Consider the following 22,185-nt stretch of genomic DNA (forward strand, 5'->3'; position numbering starts at 1 on the left):
AAAGGTTGAGAGTTGTGTAATGGTGGTGTTCTTAAATGCTGTCTTTTGGTAGGCAGTACATTTGGGCACGATCACAATTCTGCATCAAAGCTGATTACAGATCAGCTATTTAACGCATCAAATGAACTCCAGCTGAATTGCATAACATGTTTGACTCAGTACTTGAACTGAAGACTCAAAAGTCTTAGAATTTCTGGTCATTAATGCAATGACCAGAAAACACACACATTTTGTCTAATTCCAATTTTCTGATGGGCAACTGATTAGAACATTGCTATTTTGAGATTAATACAATTAAGGTCAACCTAGTTCATTTCTTCCTTGTCAAAAAGTACTAACTTATTCATTTGGAGTACAGGATATCACAGCAACACTTGACCTTCTTTGTACTCAATCCTGACAAAATTGTAACATGCTGTGAGCAGGAAACATACATGTGCTTCTCTTACTTACCTGCAACATGCACACACTCCAAGTTGTGCATCCAACTCTAGGTGAAATCAGAACTTGGTGCTCTTTTTCTTCCTGATTTACCTCTATTTTCAAATCTATACAGTCTTACTCGGTCATTACTGCAAACATTAGACGCATGACCTTTATTAAATCACTCAATTTGTGGTCTGCTGCATTTAAGTTTACATTCATTGAAACTCAATTGTGCCAAGCATAATTGAGGCTAGAAAATATGCATGTAATTAATTGGTAAAGATATGTACATCTTGGGTTTCAGCACCATTTTAAATATGAAAGGGCATTTTGTAGAGGCATTGATTTGGAGCAATACTGTTGTGAAAACAGGTATGCTCTTGAGGTTTGAGCTAAAGCACATTGTTGAAAAAATAGAGCTGGGAGGGGCGGGTTTACTCTACAACTTGTGCAGTATCCAACTTTTAGAAATTCTTGCTCACAAACTGTGCCACTTTACTTGCATGTGGTGGTTGTTCAAGTTTGTAAATTCAGCCTATGTGACACATGGCTTCAGTCTCATGCTGGCTGCTATAAACAAACTGAATGCCTTTCACTCAAATATCTCATTATGGAGTAGTATAACTTGCTTAATAAACAGAAAACCCCAAATCTTGAAAGATGTACTATTTCCAATCTTCTAAAAGGCAACTAGTTATGAAATTTAGATATCAGTTTAGATACCAGATATCAATCATTCAAGTTGTTATTTTAGTCATCTCATGAGCACGGAATAATGGTTTATAGAAAATGTGATCTCTGCTTCATTTCTGTCCTTGTATCAAAATAAAATCTATACTTTCTTGTAATGGCTTTTGTTTTAGTGAACCTCTGCACCTCCAGACCAAGGCTACCTTAGAGTCCTGGCAGTTTATCACAATGTTGATATTCACTTATTCCCCCATGATTCTTTTGATAAACTTTGCAAATTGATTGATTAAAAATCTACTTTGACTTCCTATATACTATAGTAAGGAAATAAATTGATATTCTGAGCCTTTCCCTGATTGAAATTTTTAATCGTTGTGCCCCCTCTCCCTGTCTGAAACTAACTCAAAACAGGAATTTAAAGCTTTAGCAAAGATTTGTAATTCAGGTCGTGGGTGAGTTTGTTGACTTGCTCACCGAACTGGCTTGGTCTCGTTCAGATGTTTCATCACCATAGGTGACATCATCAGTGAGACCTCCGATGAAGGGTGTTATTCTACTCTGCTTAGAATTTTTGGTATCTGGGTGAAGTTGTGGGAATATCCATGCATAGCCAAGATCAATTTCAAATGGAGTAGAATAACATTGCTTTATTAGAGGCCTCGGTGATGATGTCACATAGCACAGTGATGAAATGTCTGAATGAAAACAAGCCAGCTCGGTGAGCAAGTCAACAATCTCAAAACAGGAATAGGGCATTCAACTCTTTAGTTCAATGGTACAACAACTCAGATCATGAAAACTCTGTTCCTTTCCTTCCTTTGCCCACCTTCATTCCATATTGCCTGATAGATCTCTTTTGAGCAAGGTTATTGTCTGTCTTGAGCATTTCATTTGATGCTGCATCTGCTGCCTTTTGGCACAATGTTTCAAATTCTTGGTACCGTTTGAACTAATGTTTCCTGATTTTGCTCTAAATAACCTTGCTCAATATGTAACATTGTCCGCTTGTGCAATCTTCCTATTGAGAATAGCTTTTCAGTAGCCAACTTTGCATAATTCCTGTACAATTTAAACCCCTCAATTGTTTCTAATTTACTTGTGGGACTTGGGTGTTGCTGGCTGGACTATAATTATTGTCCATTCTTAGTCATCCTTGAGAAGGTGGTGGTGAGCTGCCTTGAAATGCTGCAGCCTGTGTGCTGTAGGTAGACCCACAATTCCCTTGGGGAGGGGTGGTGGGGACAGAAGAGAGCTTTCTAGGGTTTTGACCCAGTGACAGTGAAGGAAAGGTGAAATGTTTCCAAGGCAGGATAGTGAGTGGTTTGGAGGGGACGTTTTGCAGGTGGTGGTGTTCCCATGTATCTGCTGCCCTTGGCTTTCAAGATGGAAGTGATTGTCAATTTGGAAGGTGGTGCCTCAAAATCTTTCGCAAATTTTGTAATGTATTTTGCGGCTGGTACGCACCTGTTACTGAATGTTGGTGGCAGACCAAGTTGATGTTTGTGGATATGATGCCAATCAAACAGCTGCTTTGACTTGGATGGTGTCAAATATTTTGTGGTGTTTGGCCTGTATGAGTGCAGTACTATGTGTTGTCTTGTTCCTGATTCTGGCTTTGTCAAGAGTGGACAGGTTTTGGGGAGTCAGGAGGTGAGTTACCACAGTATTCCTAGTCTCTGACCTGGTGTGGTAGCCACAGTATTTATATGGTGAATCTTCTTGAGTTTCTGGTCATAGCCCCAAAGATGTTGATGTTTGAGGATTCTGCAATTGTAATGCCAGTGAATGTCAAGTGGTTAGTTTGTTTGGAAATGGTCATTCCCTGGCATTTGTGTGGTGTGATTGTTGGTTGCCACTGGTTCAGGTCTTGTTTCATTTGAATGTGGACTGTTTCAGTACCTGTCGAGCTGTAAATGATGCTGAATATTTTATTTTACATCCATCAGCAAACATCCCCACTTCTGACCTTATGGAGGGAAGGTCGTTGACGAAGATGGTTGGGCCTCGGACACTACCCTGAAGTATTCCTGCAGAGATGTCCTGGAACTGAGATGACTGCCTAACTTCCAACCGACGTGACCATTTTTCTCTGCATGTATAACTTTAACCACTGGAGACTTTCCTACCCTGCTTCCCATTAATTCCAGTTTTTGATAGGGTTCCTTGATGTCAATGGATATAACATGGCACGGTGGCTCCGTGGTTAGCACTGCAGTCTCGCAGCACCAGGGATGCGGGTTCAATTCCAACCTCGGGTGACTGTCTGTGTGGAGTTTGCACATTCTCCCAGTGTCGGCGTAAGTTTCCTCCCACAGTCCAAAGATGTGCAGGCTAGGTGGATTGGCCATGTTAAATTGCCCATAGCGTTCAGGGGTGTGCGGGTTATAGGGGGATGGGTCTGGGTGGGATGCTTCGAGGGGTGGACTTGTTGGGCCGAAGGACCTGTTTCCACACTGTAGGTAATCTAATCTAATCTAATCTAATTAAAAACACTCCTCGTCTGGAAGTCAGCTCTTTTGTCGATGTTTGACGAATGAGGTCAGGAGCTGAGCGGCCCTGGCAGAACCCAAACTGGGCTTCATTGAGCAAGTGCTCAGCAGGTGTTAGCACTGTTGACGTTACCTTCCATTACTTCACTGATGATCGAGTGCACTGATGGGGTGGTAATTGGCTAGGTCGGATTTGTTTTGTTTTGCTTTTGTATGCAAGACAAACATAGGCAATTTTCCACATTGATATATATCTGATAACGTTGTAACTGTATTGGAACAGCTTGGCTAGGGAAGTGGCAAATTCTGGAGCTCAAGTCTTTGGTACTATTGCCAAAATGTTTTCGTGTTCTTGACCTTTGGCAGTGTCCAGTGCCTCTATTCAATTCAACTGTGAAGCAAATTGGTTAAAGGCTCTTCTCTCCAGTTTAGAAGGAAAAAGGCAGATTTAAGTTTCCTGTCTTCATTTGTCCAAATTTCTTTTTGTTTTGCAACATTGTGCTGATGATTACTGCTGAAAATTGAATAAGATCCTCAGTGTGGGGTTACCATAAGTATCTTCAACTGGAGTAATGCTGTTACATTGCAACCGCTTGTTTTGACCAGTATACCTTTGCCCTAGCTCCACATCCAGTCTCTCAATGAAACAAATTATTTTGTTCTGAATTTCTCTAACAGGTTTCACTTCAGTTTGGATATGTGATGGTTCATAGAATAGAATTATAGAATCCATACGGTGCAGATAGAGGCCATCTGCCCCATCAAGCCTGCAACCATATCCTATCACACACAACCCCCCCCTACTGACAACGGCTAATCTACCTAGCACGCACAGCCCCAGACCTTGGGAAATTTAGAATGGCCAAACCATCCAACCAGCACAACTTTGGACTGTGGGAGGAAACCCATGCACATATGGGAAAACATGCAAACTGCCTGCAGTCATCCAAAGCTGGAATTGAACCTCCGTCCCTGGTGCTATGAGGCAGCGGTGCTAGTCTGTGAAGTTAATCTGACCTCAAATGAAGCTCTGTCAACCGCTATTAAAAATCAGTTACTGAGTGGCTTGTCAACAGTTTGAGGAAATTACATGGAATAGTGCTGTACAGCAATCAGCCTTTTGCCCCACCTTGTCTGTGCTGACTACGATGCCTGTCTAAACTAATCTCATCAGCCTGCGTGTTGTCCATTTTGTTCTATTCCCTGTCTGTTCAAATGTCTGTCTAAATGTATTTTGAGCATTGTTATTACATCTGCTTCAACCACCTCCCCTGGCAGCTCGTTCCAGATACCTAACACCCTCTTGTGTTTTTTAAACCACATACTTGCCTTGCACCTTTCCTCTAAACTTTTCCCCTCTCACCTTAAACCTACACTCCCTATTATTTGATATTTGCATCTTAGACTGCAAATCTGTCAATCTCACCTCACCTCTGAAATTCAGTTCTTTTTGTCCATGTGTGAACGAAGGCTGCAATGAGGTCAGGAACCGAGTGGCCCTGGTGGAACCCAGACTGAGCATCCTAGGAAAAGACCCCAACTATTGTGGGAGCAAGCAAAAATCCACAATATCTAAAATATTGGACACAACTTTGGACTTCTTCCAATATCTTAAAATACTAGGCAGAATTCTGGATCCAGAAAATATACCACAGAACTAGCAGAATGGAGACAAACACAGAAATTGCTGAAAAAGCTCGTCATTTTTCCTACTTCTATCAGGTTGTCCCTCAGCCTCAGACATTCAAGTGAAAACAATCCAACTTTATGCAACCTCTCCTTACATCTAATACACTCCAATTCAGGCAATATCCTGGTAAAGAGATAACAAGGTGTACAGCTGGATGAACACAGCGGGCCAAGCAGCACCAGAGGTGCAGGAAAGCTGACACTTTGGGCCTAGGCCCTTGCTCAACCGTGATGATGACGATATTCTGGTAAACATCTTTTGCAACTGCAAATAAAGATAAAGTGATGAAGGACTTAGAAATGATGCCCGGAGACAAAAAGTGCATTCTGTGTAGAGAACTGAAGACATCTGCTCCAGAACTTCAACAAATTGGCATCTACCAGACAATGTGGAAAATTGTCCAAGTACATCCTGTATGCAAAAAGCAGGACAAGGCCAACCTGGCCAAATAATGCCCATCAGCCTACTTTCAATCATCAGTAAAATGATGGAGGGTGTCATCAATAGTGCTGTCAAGCAGCATTGACAATGCAATAACCTGCTCAGTGATACTCAGTTTGGGTTTTACCAGGGCCACTCAGCTCCTGACCTCATTACAGCTTTCGTTCATACATGGACAAAAGAACTGAATTTCAGAGGTAAGGTCAGATTAACAGCCTTTAACATCAAGGTCATATTCAAGTATATAGCTATAAGGAGAGGCTGAATAGGCTGGGGCTATTTTCCCTGGTGTGGAGGTGCCGGTGTCGGACTGGGGTGGACAAGGTCAGAAATCACACGACACCAGATTATAGTCCAACAGGTTTATTTGAAAACAGAAGTTTTCGGAGAAGGACTGCGGCCCCAAAAGCTTGTGTTTTCAAATAAATCTGTTGGACTATAACCTATTGTGTGATTTCTGATATTTTCCCTGGAGCATCCAAGGCTGAATGGTGACCTTATAGAGGATTATATAATCATGAAGGACATGGATAAGGTAAATAGACAAGGTTTTTATCCCAGGGTAGGGACAGTCCAAAACTAGAGGGCATAGGTTTATGGTGAGAGGGGAAAGATTTAAAAGGGACGTAAGGGATAACTTTTTCATGCAGAGCTGCTGGAGGAAGTGGTGGAGGCTGGTACAGTTACAACATTTTAAAGGAATGTGGATGGATATATGAATAGGAAGGGTTTTGAGAGACATGAGCCAAATGCTGGCAAATCAGCTTACGCTTATTAAGGATATCTGGCCAGCATGGCTGAGGTTGACCAAAGGGTCTGTTTCTGTGCTGTACGTTTCTATGACTCTATAAGTAAGTGTGGCATCAAGGAACCTGAGCAAAATCGGAATCAATGGGTATCAGAAAGCGAAGTCTCTGCTGGTTGGAGTCATACATGGCACATAGGAGGATGATCATGGTTGTTGGAGGACAGTCATCTCAGCTCCAGGACATTTCTGCAGAAGTTCCTCAGGGTAGAGTCCTGGGCCCAACCATCTTTCAACCAGAGAATTCCACAGACTCACCACTCATTGGGTGAAGACATTTCTCTTTATCTGAATCCTAAATGGCTTAGCCCATATCCTTAGACTGTGTCTCCTGGTTCTGGACTACCTTGGTCACTGGGAACATCCTTCCTGTTAGAATTTTATAGGTTTCTATAAGATTCCACCCTCATTCTTCTAAATTCCAGTGAATAGAGTCCTAACAATCCAGTCTCTCTTTGTCCTGCCATCACCAGAATCAGTCTAGTAAACCTTTGTTGCACTCCCTCCATAACTGAACATTCCTCCACAAATAAGGAAACCAAAACTTCACACAATACTTCAGATGTGGTTTAACTAAGACCTGCTAAATTTGCAGCAAGTATGTTGATTTCCAGACAAAGTTGGATGAAGGTCTGGAGAAACAAGCAGTGAGGTGCTGCCACCAGATTACTGCTCTGACTTTGCTGTGAAGTTCTGATGCCATTGAGTTTGTTGAAGGAGAGGAGAACTGGAAGATGCATAAAACAGAGGCAATATGAGATGGAAATAAGGTAGTATGTGATCATTAGTGAGATTCTGAGCTCACTATTTAAACCATGAGTGAAAAATCAGGAAACTTTTCTCTACATCAAGTTTCTGATTTTTCCATTTTTATCATGAGTTCCCTATTTTCCCATCATTGCCCATGCTGTCCAAGGATACGTAAAATTGTATCAATCCTTACCACAAAAGAACTATAGAAGCAATCAACCTCATTCAGCAAGCACTTCAAACAGACACATGACAGGCCACCACAAATATCATGGGCTAAAAGTCAGTATTCCCATCATTAGAATAAAGAAACCATACAGCCAAGTGATTTTCAATTCAATCCAAACCAGCTATCACAAAAGTGTATTACATCTCTAAGTAAACTGATCATTTCTAAAGGATGTGCTAAAGTCTGAAACATTTCCACCACAGCAGAAGCACCATGGATACCCAAATGAAACTCTGCACATTAAATCACCCATTCTCCATTAGATGGCTTTCATGCATTTGTAGGTATACCTCCATTGGAGATACCCAAGGCCCTCCGAGAGGAAATATGGGAGCCATCACATGGAGGTATAATTTAATTGATTTATGTCAAGGGACATTTTAGTAAATTTAAGATTGATACCGGCACAAGAATTACTCTCTTATTTGACCCTACGTCTTGGCTAAAACATGGGAAATTACAGCCTACAAATCTGCAGTTAAGTGTTGCAGGTGAAATGACTCATAAGATTTAAGGAATGTTAGAAGTGTCACACAGCATACTGGATGTTTGAGAATGCATATGTTATCCAGAATCAACAAAGCTCACACCTGAGTAAGGATACATGCTTTGTTCTCAAAATCCTGTAATTTGTATGCGGAGTTCAACCACTTCATTAGAAAACTACCATCAACTAATCTAGGATGACTACTAGTTGAAACTTCATAGGCCTGCCAAAATTAATAGTTAGACCTAAAAAGAAAGCTGAACCCACAAAAATCAACTATGATGGTGGCTGTAGTGATTGTAATGAGGTTAGCCAGGTGGACCTCATAGAGTATGAGTTCCCTGATTGGGGATGTTAACTGAGTCTAACCAGGGAACCCTGATTGACAGGTCCTGTTCACTCTGAGAGCTGGCTCAGAGGAAACTGAATCAGTATCAAGGACTCTCCACATGTAAATAAAGGGTGATGGGATACAGGCTTCTGGAGTTATTTCAGTGGATAAAACCTGTTTCATCAAAAGAAGTTTCAACCAGCAAAAAGATCACTTTTATTGGAATCTCATATTTATTTCACACTATCAGAAGGGAAGAAACAATAGATTTCACAAGTTACAGGAATTGTTTTCCATTGCAGACAGTACTGAAGAACATGTAAGAGGATAACTATCATTGAAACTTGAGGCAACAATCAAATACTCCTGCTACAAAAAAGTAATACATCAAATGAAGATCACTCATTACACAAATCAGTGCCTTCAGCAGTCTGTTACACACCAGGGTAATACAGAATAGTCAATACTACAGATGCCATTAGCGTAGAAGAACTCTACTACATCAGATAAAAGAATACATTGCTTGATAGATGACACTGACAATGTCAAACCTCTTGAAGAGGATTAGTGGTATAACCCCTGCATGGTGCAAAGATGAAATTACTCCTTACATCAACGCAATTATTTTCGATGAAGGGCATTAATGAAGACAAAGATCCATCTAATATGGAATCAGACCAGCAGCAACACCAACACTAACAGTCAACCAACTCCTCAGTGAAAGAGATTTACAAGGAAAAGGATTCTCCAGAAGAGAAATAAAACAATGATTATTCTTCAAGCCAACAACCTACTAATCTTTCAAATCTGAAACAAACAATAAAATTGTCAAGTTACTGGGTGGTTTCTTTGAATTTATGAACTCAGAGACTCGGGGACTAGCAGGGATAGTGGCAAATGTAATACACATCTCTATATACTTCTTTTTCTTTTAATTTAAATGGTCTCTTTGCAAACATTACTGAAAATCACAACAATCAAAAGTGTCTAACACACTCCCACTAAAATGTATCTTTTTCCAGATGACCAAGAGGTGAGGGGAGAAAAGTGGTCCCACCAAATCTCCAGCAATTAGAGGGTAAAAGAGGCCATTAAAACAGTACTCTCCATTTTTTAAAATAATTGCATGACTATTAAAGTTAGCTAATCTAAACTATTTACTACAAGATGAAAGCGTATTCTACTTTTAACACTGGGTGAGATGTCAGTTCAATTTGGAGTGCTGATAGTGGGAATATAAATTCCCTCAGTTAGCTTCCTTTGTCAGCTAACTTTAAAAAGAAAGAACAACTTGCATTTATACAAATCTTTTTCACCATTACTGCATATCTCAAAATGCTTCCCAGTCAATGAAGAATTTTTGATATGTAACGATTATTGTCATATGGGAAAAATGACAGTTTCAATTTGCAGTCAGCAAAGCTCACAAACAACAATATGACCAGATCTACTGTTCTTGTGATGTCATATCAACAACAAATATTTGCCAGACCATTGCCCCTTGTCAAACTTTACTCCCAATTTCTCTTGTTAGTAGAAGGATTCGTGGCTATATTCTAGTGGGTAGAATTATGTAAATCCCATTTTCAATGTTCATGAGGAGAGATCTGTTCTGTTAGTAATGATGCTTGGGACAGTGGTACTGTAAGGGAGAGGCCATGGTCAAGTTATCAATAACACAAGAAGAAGTTCTGAAGAAGAGTCGTTGGACCTTAAACAATAATTCTGTGTTCGGTCCACAAATGGTGCTAGACCTGCTGAATTTTTCCAGCAATTTCTCCTTTTGTTATCAATAGCAGAAGTCTGGTAGAAGTGGTAGTGAAAAGGGGAATGAAGAAAATGGTTGACAATGCAGGAAATGGGAACAGAGGTTTGTGATCCTGTTGTGGGATGGGGAGAAAGCAGAATGTGACCACTATCTGAGAAGCAGCAGGATTGCTGGGAGAATGGACAGAAAATCGTGCCAGCTTGAACAAGATTGGAATGATAGCAGACCTTTCAGGATGAATTGAGTGGTGAGATGAACATTATTGTAATGAAATTAGAGGACTGGAGGAGGAAACTAAATTATGAAGATTTAGGAATTGACTTCATTGCTGAAATTTACATGGGGTGTTGGAACATGGATAGTTTTGTTGAGGTAGTTTTTAAGGGGAGTAATATTCTGGTTCTTCTACTGAAAATGTCATTTTTTATCTTTGCCTTTGCCTTTGAAATGTATGAACAATGATATATAAAAATGCTTTAAATGAATAATAGCATTCTTAATGTACAAATCCAAATTTTCTGGACAAATAATCCCCCCTGGGTTATCATAGCAATGCAACATATGATTTGTTATAGAGTCACAGAGTCATACAGCAGTGAAACATACCCTTCGGTCCAACTCGAACATTCCAACCAGATATCCCATTTGCTTGTATCTGGTCCATAGCCCTCTATATCCTTCCTATTTACGTACCCATTCAGATGCCTTTTAAATGTTGCAATTGTACCAGCCTTTGCTTCTTTCTCTGGCAGCTTGTTCCATACATGCACCACCCTTTACATAAAAAGGTAACCTTTTGGGTGCCTTTTAAATCTTTCCCTTCTCATCTTAAACCTATAACTAGTTTTCATTTTTCCAGTAGTTTTTTTTTCCTGTGCAGGCTTTTGTAAATTTACGTATTTCTATTCTCCTTTCCATTGTAAGTAAGGGAATGTTGATTCCGACAGGTTATGTCATATTGTGTGTATAACTATAGTGTACCAACACTTACTATAATCACAGACATTCCTAAACTGCAAGATTTTTGGGAGATTTTGACAGGTTTTTCTGGAAAAGCATGTGGCTCCTTGGGATCACTCCCTTCAAAATTGGGAGGAACAGAAGTGAGCCAGTCACGTTGATTCGCCTATTGAATAATCTTATGAGCTATTCTGTTGGTAAAGCTGCTACAGTCCAGATTGTGCCATTTGCAGGCTCTAACCATGCTGGAACCTGTTTATTTTTCTGCAAACATATTTTTGCTCTGTTCAACAGGACTGCAGTTTGTGTATTTTCCATAATACCCACACCACAATTACCTCTACATTTCAAAAACACCCGAAATGTTGCAGAACCTCTAAGTTAAATTTATACACTTAAGTACAATTATAACACTACTATATTCTACTCAAGAGATAATGGGAACTGCAGATGCTGGAGATTCCAAGATAATAAAATGTGAGGCTGGATGAACACAGCAGGCCAAGCAGCATCTCAGGAGCACAAAAGCTTCCGGAGGGAGGAGGGTAACTTCTTCAGGTTAGGCATCCCTGGAAGAGGCTTCGCAGTGAGGTTAAAATAGTATCAGAGATAATGGGAACTGCAGATGCTGGAGATTCCAAGATAATAAAATGTGAGGCTGGATGAACACAGCAGGCCAAGCAGCATCTCAGGAGCACAAAAGCTATATTCTACTCAACCCTGCAGTGAAACCCTGCATTACTTTAACACCTTCAACATATTTCAAATGTTTCTCAAGGCATAAAGGAGTAAATGCTGATACATGGAGCTGTTAGGTGATTAAAAACATTCAGTCAAATGTGTGGATTATAAGTAGGGTCCAAAATGAGGTGGCGAGAACTACAGAGGATAAGGCTGAACTAGGTAAGGACATGGTTACCAACTGCATGGCAAAGTGGGGAACAATTCACACGACTGTGAGGAATAGAAAGCTTGTGGAGAAAGAAGTATGTAGTGCTGGAGTAAGTTAGGGAAGAGTCATGCAGAAAGGTGAGGATATAAATCCGATGTTATTGGGGAACAGGGAGGCAATAGAAGTCATTGAGAACAACTGAAGGATGAGTAGGAGTTTGTGGAAGATAGTGATGGAGACCAATTACATCTCAAATGACCCAAAAAGAAGAAATTAATGGACATGACTTCACATTTTGAAACTTATTATTATAAAAATCAAACTAAAATCAACATAAATTAACAGTTAAATTATATTCGATAGAAACAATGCTTTATAATCTACATAGCTGATACAACAATGATTAATGTCACAGATTTCTCAGGGATCCCCTTCAGTGTATATGGCAACAGTAAGCTTCACCATGCCAAGTTCCACAGCTGTAATGTCAACCAAAAAGCACAACCTTTTCAAATCAACCTTTTTGATCACCTTCCCCAGTTGGGTCATGACTCTCTACCTTAGTTATCTTAACCTCAAAAGTTCTTCAGAATCACGGAACAATTTCTGCTGCTGAAAATTGAACACTTCCAGTGTCCTGCCTGTCCTGACCACTGACGGAAGTCTGATTTCTCAGCTGGTGTTTGTTATTTCCTGGTCAGCTTCCTTCTCCTGAGTAACCTGGCCACAAGTTGAATTATCAGATGTCTGACATCACAGCCAGGAATTCCAAACAACAATTTGCCTTCTGAGAATGCTGAAATCTTGGGATTATTAATTGGGATGAATTAGGGATTGTCTCAAAGCCACACAGACATTGAAATCATATTCAACACACCAGCTTGCAAACTAACAACCTCATCACAGTTCTGATTAAGCCAAAGTTTGCAGGATGCACCAGTTGTGTGGGTGGCCAGAGGAATATTTAAATAGATCCTTCTAGGTCTGAAACATCTGCCTTCCTGCTTCTCTGATGCTGTTTGGCCTGTTGTGTTCATCCAGCTCCACACCTTATTATCTCCATGGTATCCTTTGACATTTCTTATACATCTGACATCTATCACTTGTCTTTTCTGTGAGTTTATCATACTCCCCTTCTCTTATTCTTGCATCCTTTATTACAGTTTTTAACCTTTTAGAGGAGACATGTACAAATTACCAATGTTAAATTTAATACAATTGACTTTTGCCTTACAAATGTTTACCTCCAAAGTCAATAGTATTCCTTTAGTTTCTTGAGTGAAGAGTTTACATTCCATGACAGGAATACAATAATAGTCTCACTGTGTAAATTTCAAATTCAGATTTTCCAAATACAACTTCTTCATTTTTGGCTATCAGTACCGGTTGTGTTTTCTTCAACAATGGCCTACCTTTATAACAATAGTATTTCATTGGGCACATTAGATTTCATTGGTGGGGTGGATTTAAACTTGTAAGCAAGGGGGCTGGGGATAATGGGCCTAGTTTTGCAAGAACCAGAGAGGGCAAAGCAGAGAAAATGGACAATGGGAAAAAAAGTGAAGGAAGGCTTGAGTGTTGACAGCGAACAAAGAAATGGTTTCCTCCAATGAGCCAAAAAGAGGTAAGGGCAGTGTAAAATTATGTATATAAATGCATGGAGTATAGAGAACTAAATTGGGGAACTGGAAGCAGAAATTGTTCCAGGAGGATTTCACATAGGAACATTGACAGAAGCTTGGCTGAAGAACAGGACTGGATACTTAACATGCCAGTTTATGAAGTTTTTTTCTTCCAGAAACAGTGTAGGTAAAGACAGGATGTGTAGCAGTCTTGGTCAAAGATAATATCATTGTGTTTGAATGAGATACAGTTCCTGAATTAGAATCTATATGGTTGATGGTGAGAAACAGAAAGAGAATGGTGACCTTTTGGATATTTATTTTAAACCTCCAAATATTGGCGAGGAAGTAGAAGACAGAATTTGTAGGCAAATTATGGAAATCTATAGAACAAGTAGATAGTTAGTAATTTTAATTACCTTGGGGTAGACTGGGAAAAAGATAGAGTGTGGGTCACGGAAGGGGAGAAACGCCTGCCATGTCTGCAGGACAACTTTCTGGAACAATATTTTTGAGTCCTACCGGGGAGGGAGATGTGTTGGATCTGATCCTGGAAAATGAGGCAAGCCAAGTGGAGAACATTAACAAGGGAGCATTTGGGAAATAACGATCATAATGCAATAACGTTCAATATTAAGTTGAATATTAAGGATAAGGACAAAAATCATTCAATGATCAAGATTCCAGATTGGAAAACGGCATATATTAGAGTCTAAACGTTGGCCTGGAACAGGTTGATTAGAAATACATTTTGGTAGATAAAGCAATGGATAAGAAAATGGGAGAATTACAAAAAAAAGGGGCGGGCATGGTGGCTCAGTCTTTAGCACTGCCACCTCATAGTGCCAGGGACCCGAGTTCAATTCATCCTTGGGCAACTGTCTGTGTGGAGTTTGCACATCCTCCCTGTGTTTGCGTGGGTTTCCTCCAGGTGCTCTGGTTTCCTCCCACAGTCCAAAGGTGTGCAGGCTCGGTAGTTTGGCCCGGCTAAATTGCCTATAGTGTTCAGGGATATATAGATTGGGTGGATTATAGGGGGATGGGTCTGAGTGGGATGCTCTGAGGATTGGTGTGGACTTATTGGGCAGAATGGCCTCTTTCCACACTGCAGGGATTCAATGAGTAGGGTGCAAGGTAGGTACATATCCATTTGAATTAAATACAGGGTATTCAAAACTAGAGTACCCTGGATGACTAGGGATATTGATGAGAAAACCAGAAAGGGAAAGGAGGTATATGTTGCATACCAGAGTAATAATAACAATAGAATCAGGAAGCGTATCCCGACTGCAGGAGAGAGGCTACAGCTGGCATAAGAAGGCTAAGAGAAAGCATAAGGAAAGGGTGGTGAGTTGCACTAAAACAAATTGTAAAATGTTGCTTAAACATATAAATTTAAAGGATTACTGAAGGATAGAATAGAACCCAAAAGGAACAGGATAAGCTGCTCGGTGAAGCAAAGAGTATGGTAGAGTTACTAAATGAGTACTTTGCTCCAATCTTTACCAAATCAGAAAATGGTGACAATGACCTAGTTGATATTATATATGTGGAGCAACTGCGAATATAGTGATAGATAAAGAAGAGGTGCTAAAATGGGTGAAAACAGTCCAGGCGGAGAAGTCATGAGGCCAAGATGGGATGCATCCTGGGTTGTTGACAAGGGAGCAAATTGTAGAGCCATTGATATAAATTATCCAGGCCTCCCTGAACACAAGATTATTCCTGGGTGACTGAAAATTACAGATGTGACACCATTGTTTAAAAAAGAAGCAAAGGGTCACCCAGGAAACTACTGACCTGTCAGCTTGATATCAATAATGAGAAAACTGATGGAGGCCACAGTATAAGATGAATGTATACCTAGAGAAAGTAAGTTATTACTTAATAGTCACCAGGGCTTTATTCTGCTGACATTCACCTGACTCAAAACATCATCCTTACTTTTGTCTCACAGATGCTGCCAGACCGGCTGAGTTTATTGCATGCAGTTCTGGTCGCCCTATTACAGGAAGGGTGCAGAGGAGATTTACCAGGATGTTGCCTGGTCTGGAGCACAGGCCCTATGAAGAAAGGCTGAGGGACTTGGGTCTGTTCTCATTGGAGAGAAGGAGGCTAAGAGGGAATCCAATAGAGACATACAAGATGATCAGAGGATTAGATAGGGTGGACAGTGAGAGTCTTTTTCCGAGGATGATGACTTCACCTTGTTCAAGGGGGCATAGCTACAAATTGAGGGGTGATTGATTTAAGAGAGATGTCAGAGGCAGGTTCTTTACTCAGAGAGTGGTAAGGGCGTGTAACACCCTGCCTGCCAATGTAGTTAACTCAGCCACATGAGGGGCATTTAAACAGTCCTTGGATAAGCATATGGATAATGATGGGATAGTGTGGGGGGGGGGTGCTTAGATTAGTTCACAGGTCGGTGCAACATCGAGGGCCGATGGGCCTGTTCTGCACTGTATTGTTCTATGTTACTCCAGCAATTTCTGTTTCTTGTTTCAGATCTTCAGCATCTGCAAGTACCTTGTTTTATTCTTTATTCATTCACAGGATGAGGGCATTGCTGGCCAGGCAGCATTTATTGCCCATCCCTAATTTCCCAGAGGGCAGTTAAGAGTCAACCACCTTGCTGTGGGTCTGGAGTCACATGTAGGCCAAATTAGGTAAGGATGGCAGTTTCCTTCTCTAAAGGATATTAATGAACCAGATGGGTTTTTCCTGACAATCAACAATGGATTCATGATCATCATTAGATTTTTAAATCTAGGTATTTATTGAATTCAAATTCCACCATCTGCCGTGGTAGGATTCGATCCTGGGTCCTCAGAACATTATCTAGGTCGCTGGATTAACAGTCCAGCGATAATACCACTAAGCCATCACCTCCCATGTTTTATTACCCATGGCTTTGTCCAGGGTGGGTTATAGATGATAAATTTGACTGAGTTTTTTGACAAGTGGCACAGGCAGTGGATGTGGGTTGTGTTATGTATGTTGTACATTTGGACTTTCAAAAAGAATTTGATATGGTGCTATGTGGCAGGTTGGCTAGCAAATTAGAAATGTTTGGGATTTATGAATTCTTAGCAGCATGGATTAGAAGTTGGTTAAAACATAGGAAACCAGGGATAGGTATAGATGGCCATTTCTCAGATTGGTGATGAGTTGAAAGTGGACATTTGCTTTTTCAGATTGGAAGAAGGATATTGAGTGCAACATCTCTACATTTGAACAATGTGCTAAACTAAAGAGGATAATGAATTTTGAGGATGATGCTAAATGACTTCAGAGTGGCATCGCCAAGTTGGCCAAATGGGCAGACAGCTGACAGATGACTTTCAATGCAGAGAAATGTGAGGTAATGCATTTTGGTAGAAGAAACTGAGAGAAACAATATAGACTCAAAGATACAACCTGAGGAGCAGAGGGACCGCAGTGTTCAACTGAGTAATTCTCTGAAGGTGGCCAGGAAAGTTGAAACAGTTGCTAAGAAGCCTTAAACGATCCTTGGACTTATAAACAGAGGCATAGAATATAAATACAAAGAAATAATGCTACACCTCTACAAATCATTTGTCAGGTCACATTTGCTGTGTCTTGTTCAGTCCTGGGCACCATATTAAAGGGAGGAGGTTAAGGCCCTGGACAGTTCAAAGGAGATTTCCTAGAATGATACCAGAAATGAAAGATTTTAGATACGAGGAAAGGTAAGAGAAATTAGACTCATTCTCCTTGGTACAGAGAAGATTAGGAGGTGATCTCGTTTATGTGTTCAAAATTATGAACAATTTTGACAGGGTAAAGAATGATATTTTGTTTCCATTAGTTAGTATGTCAGTAACTAGGGGTCACAATTTCAAGACTGTCAGCAAAAGAGCTAGGAGTGAGACATGGAGAAACTTCTTTCCTCAGAGAGTTGTTAGGATTTAGAATGCACTGCCTGGGAGAGTGGAGGAGGTGATACCATATGAGGTATATTGGTACTATGGCTTGTAGAGGTTTATTTTGTCCTTTTTTTTAATGAAGAAAAATTGGGACAGATGCAACGAACAGTCTGCTTCAAGCCAATAAAGTAAACAGCTTGTGAGGCCTTGGAGTTTTTTTTAAAAGTTAGAACAATAGCACCAGGATAAATAAGTGGGGTCAAGCTCCCACAGAACCAGGATTTTTAGTTTAGCTTTCAGTAGCAGATACCAGGGTCTTGAAGCTGGACAGGGAAGTTTTTATTCCTCTCCATGTTACAGCTAAAAGCTGGGGTTCTCCAAGGGTGTGTTTATGGGATATTACTATGTTGGAACAGTTAATTAGTAGTAATTAATGTATATAATTTTGGTGACCATTTCAATAGAGTTACAGTTAAGCCAATTCTTTTATTTTTATTTTATCTATACTTTAACTGGAATGTAAAAATAAAGTGTGTTTGGGTTAAATTCAATTAGTTGACAACTGAATTGCATCTGGAACGCAGCGCCTTGCACTTAGCATTAAAATAAGAAAAGGTTAGGGTCTAGGATATCTCCATAATATATTTTGGCGGGGGTGGGGGTGGTCTGGTCCATCACAGGGGTTTCAAAAGAGAGCTGGATGTTTTATATTGGAAAATCATGTCTCACAAACTTGATTGAGTTTTTGAGGAAGTTCCTAAAAAAATTGATGAGGGCAGAACAGTAAACGTTGTTTACTTTAGTAAAGCCTTTGAACAAGTTTCCACACGGTAGACTAATTAGCAAAGTTAGGTCCCTTGGGATTCAGGGTGAACTTGCCAACTGGATTCATAATTGGCTTAATGGCAGGAGACAGAGAATGGTCGTGGAGGGTTATTTTTCGGACTGGAGTCCTGTGACCAGTGGTGTTCCACAGGGATCGGTTCAGGATCTTCTTCTGTTTGTCATTTATATAAATGATTTGAATGAGAATATAGAAGGCATGGTTGGTAAGATTGTGGACAACACCAAAATTGTTGGCATAGTAGACAGTGAAGAATGTTTCTAAGATTACAAAGGGATCTCGATCAAATGGGTCAATGAGCTAAAAAATGGCAGATAGAATTCAATTTGGATAAATGCATAGTACAGCAAACAAGTGAGGTTATAGAATTATTGGTAGGGCCTTGGGTAGAGCAGTAGAACAGAGGGACATGGGGTGCAGGTACATAATTCTTTAAAGTTTGTGTTACATATAGTTGTGTTACAGAGTGGTTAAAAAAAGCGTTTGGCATGCTTGCGTTCATTGCTCAGTCCTTTGAGTTTGGAGTTGCGAAGTCATGTTGAGGTTGAATGAGGTATTGGTGAGGCCTCTCCTGGAACACTGTGTCCAGTTCTGCCGCCTAGTAATAGGAAGATATTATCAAGCTGGAGAAGAGATTTATCAGGATGTTGCTGAGTATGGAAGGTTTGAGTTATAAAGAAAGACTGGATAGGCTGGGACTTTTCTCATTGGACAGTAAGAAGTTGAGAGGTGACCTGACAGAAGTTTATAAAATAATGAGAGCTTTACATAGAGTTGATGGTGGTTGTCTTTTTCCCAGCCCCATGGGAGATTTCAAGATTGGGGGTATATTTTTAAGGTGAAAGGAGAAAGATTTAAAAAAGATATGAAGTTAAATATTTTACACAAAGGATAGGTCGTGTGTGGAATGAACTGCCTGAGGAAGTGGTGGATGTGGATACAATTACAATGTTTAAAAGACATTTGGATAAGTACCTGAATAAGAAGGGTTTGGAGGGATACGAGCCAGAAGCAGGCGGGTGAGATTGGGATTATGTTCGGCATGGATTGGTTGGTTTGCAGAGTCTGTTTCCGTGCTCTATGACTTTATGGCTCTATATATTTGAAAGTGATGAATTTAGGGGGCTACAGAAATATGTCTGGAAAGTTGGACTATTGGGTAACTCTTTTGGGAGCTGGTGCAGGCACAATTGGTCGAATGGCCTCCTTCTATACTGTAAATTCTATGATTAGATGCTTCTACTGCATCCATGGTAATTAAATGATTGATTCTAGCTATTTTACAAGGAATGATCATTCTTTTCAGGCTAAATCTGAAACACATGGAGCTCTCAAATTTCTTAACTTTGCCTCAATCCTTAGTTTGTATTAAGTATGGGACAGTTGATAGAACAAAGTTCAAAGAAAATTACAGCACAGGAACAGGCCCTTCGGTCCTCCAACCTGCGCTGATCCAGATCCTCTATCTAAACCTGGCACCTATTTTCCAAAGATCAGTATCCCTCTGCTCCCTGCCCATTCATGTATCTGTCTGGATACATCTTAAATGATGCGATCATGCCCGCCTCTACCACCTCGGCTGGCAACGCATTCCAGGCACCCACCACCATCTGCGTAAAGAGCTTTCCACGCATATCTCCCTTAAACTTTTCCCCTCTCACCTTGAAATCATGACCCCTAGTAACTGAGGCCCCACTCTGGGAAAAAGCTTCTTGCTATCCACCCAGCCTATACCTCTCATGATTTTGTACACCTCAATCAGATCCCCCCCTCAACCTCCGTCTTTCTAATGTAAATAATCCTAATCTACTCAACCTCTCTTCATAGCTAGCACCCTCCATACCAAGCAACATCCCGGCGAACCTCCTCTGTACCCTCTCCAAAGCATCCACATCCTTTCGGTAATGTGGCGACAGAACGGTACACAGTTTTCTAAATATGGTCAAACCAAAATCCTACACAACTGCAACATGACCTGCCAACTCTTGTACTCAATACCCTGTCCAATGAATGAAAGCATGCCATATGCCTTCTTGACCACTCTATTGACCTGCGTTGCCACCTTCAGGGTACAATGGGCCTGAACACCCAGGTTTATCCATGCATCAATTTTCCCCAGGGCTTTTCCATTTACTGTATAGTTCACTCTTGAATTGGAGCTTCCAAAATGCATGACCTTGCATTCGCCTGGATTGAACTCTATCTGCCATTTCTCTGCCTAACTCTCCAATCTATTTATATTCTGCTACATTCACCGACAGTGCCCATCACTATCTGCTATCCACCAATCTCGGTGTCATCTGTAAACTTGCTAATCAGACCATCTGTACTTTCCTCCAGATCATTTATGTATATAACAAACAACAGTGGTCCCAACACTGATCCCTGTGGAACACCACTGGTCACAGTTCTCCACTTTAAGAAACTCCCTTCCACTACAACCCTCTGTCTCCTGTTGCCCAGGCAGTTCTCTATCCATCTAGCTAGTATACCCCTGGGCCCCATGTGACTTCACTTTCTCCATCAGCATACCAGGGGAACCTTAACAAATACCTTGCTGAAGTCCATGTATATGACATCTATAGCCCTTCCCTCATCTATCAACTTTGTAACTTTCTCAAAGAATTCTATTAAGTTGTTCAGATGTGACCTTCTCTGCACAAAACCATGCTGCCTATCACTAGTAAGCCCATTTTCTTCCAAATGTAAATGGATCCTATCTCGTAATATCTTCTCCAGCAGCTTCCCCACCACTGACATCAGGTTCACCGGTCTATAATTACCTGGGTTACCTTGCTAACCTTCTTAAACAAGGGGACAACATTAGTAATTCTCCAGTCCTCCAACACCTCACCCATACTCAAGGATGCTGCAAAGATATCTATTAAAGGCCCCAGCTATTTCCTCTCTCACTTCCCTCAGTAACCTGAGATAGATCCCAACCAGGCCTGAGGACTTGTCCACCCTAATGCCTTTTAGAATTCCTAACACCTTCCCCCTCCTTAGCCGACCCAAACTAGAGTATCAAACATCGATCTCTAACTTCAACATCTGTTACGTCCCTCTCCTCAGTGAATACCGACACAAAGTACTCATTAAGAATCTCACTCATTTTCTCTGATTCCTTGCACAACTTCCCTCCTTTGACCTTGAGCGGGCCAACCCTTTCTCTAGTTACCCTCTTGCTCCTTATATATGAATAAAAGGCTTTGGAATTTTCCTCAACCCTGTTTGCTAAAGATATTTCATGACCCCTTTTGCCCTCCTAATTCCTCATTTCAGATTGGTCCTATTTTATCAATATCCTTCCAAAGCTTCGTCTGTTTTCAGTCGCCGAGACCTCATGTATGCTTCCTTTTTCCTCTTTGCTAGTCTCACAATTCCACCTGTCATCTATGGTTCCCTAATCTTGCCTTTTCTATCCCTCATTTTCACAGGTACATGTCTGTCCCACACTCTAATCAACCTCTCTTTAAAAGCCTCCCACATATCAAACAGCTGCTCCCAACCCACATTCCCCAGCTCCTGTCAAATCTTGCTATCGTTACCCTTCCCTCAATTCAGCACTCTTCCTTTAGGACCACTCTTGTCTTTGTCCATCAGTATTCTAAAACTTACGGAATTGTGATTACAAGTCCCAAAACAATCCCCTACTGAAACTTCAACCACCTGGCCCGGCTCATTCCCCAACACCAGGTCCAGTATGGCCGCTTCCCGAGTTGGGCTACATACATACTGCTCTAGAAAACCCTCCTGGATGCTCTTTACAAATTTTGCTCCATCTAAACCCCTAACACAAAGTGAATCCCAGTCAATGTTGGGAAAATTAAAATCTCCCAACACCACCACCCCATTGCTCCCACATCTTTCCATA

Source organism: Stegostoma tigrinum, chromosome 10, assembly GCF_030684315.1.
Source record: "Stegostoma tigrinum isolate sSteTig4 chromosome 10, sSteTig4.hap1, whole genome shotgun sequence".
In the NCBI taxonomy this organism is placed as follows: domain Eukaryota; kingdom Metazoa; phylum Chordata; class Chondrichthyes; order Orectolobiformes; family Stegostomatidae; genus Stegostoma; species Stegostoma tigrinum.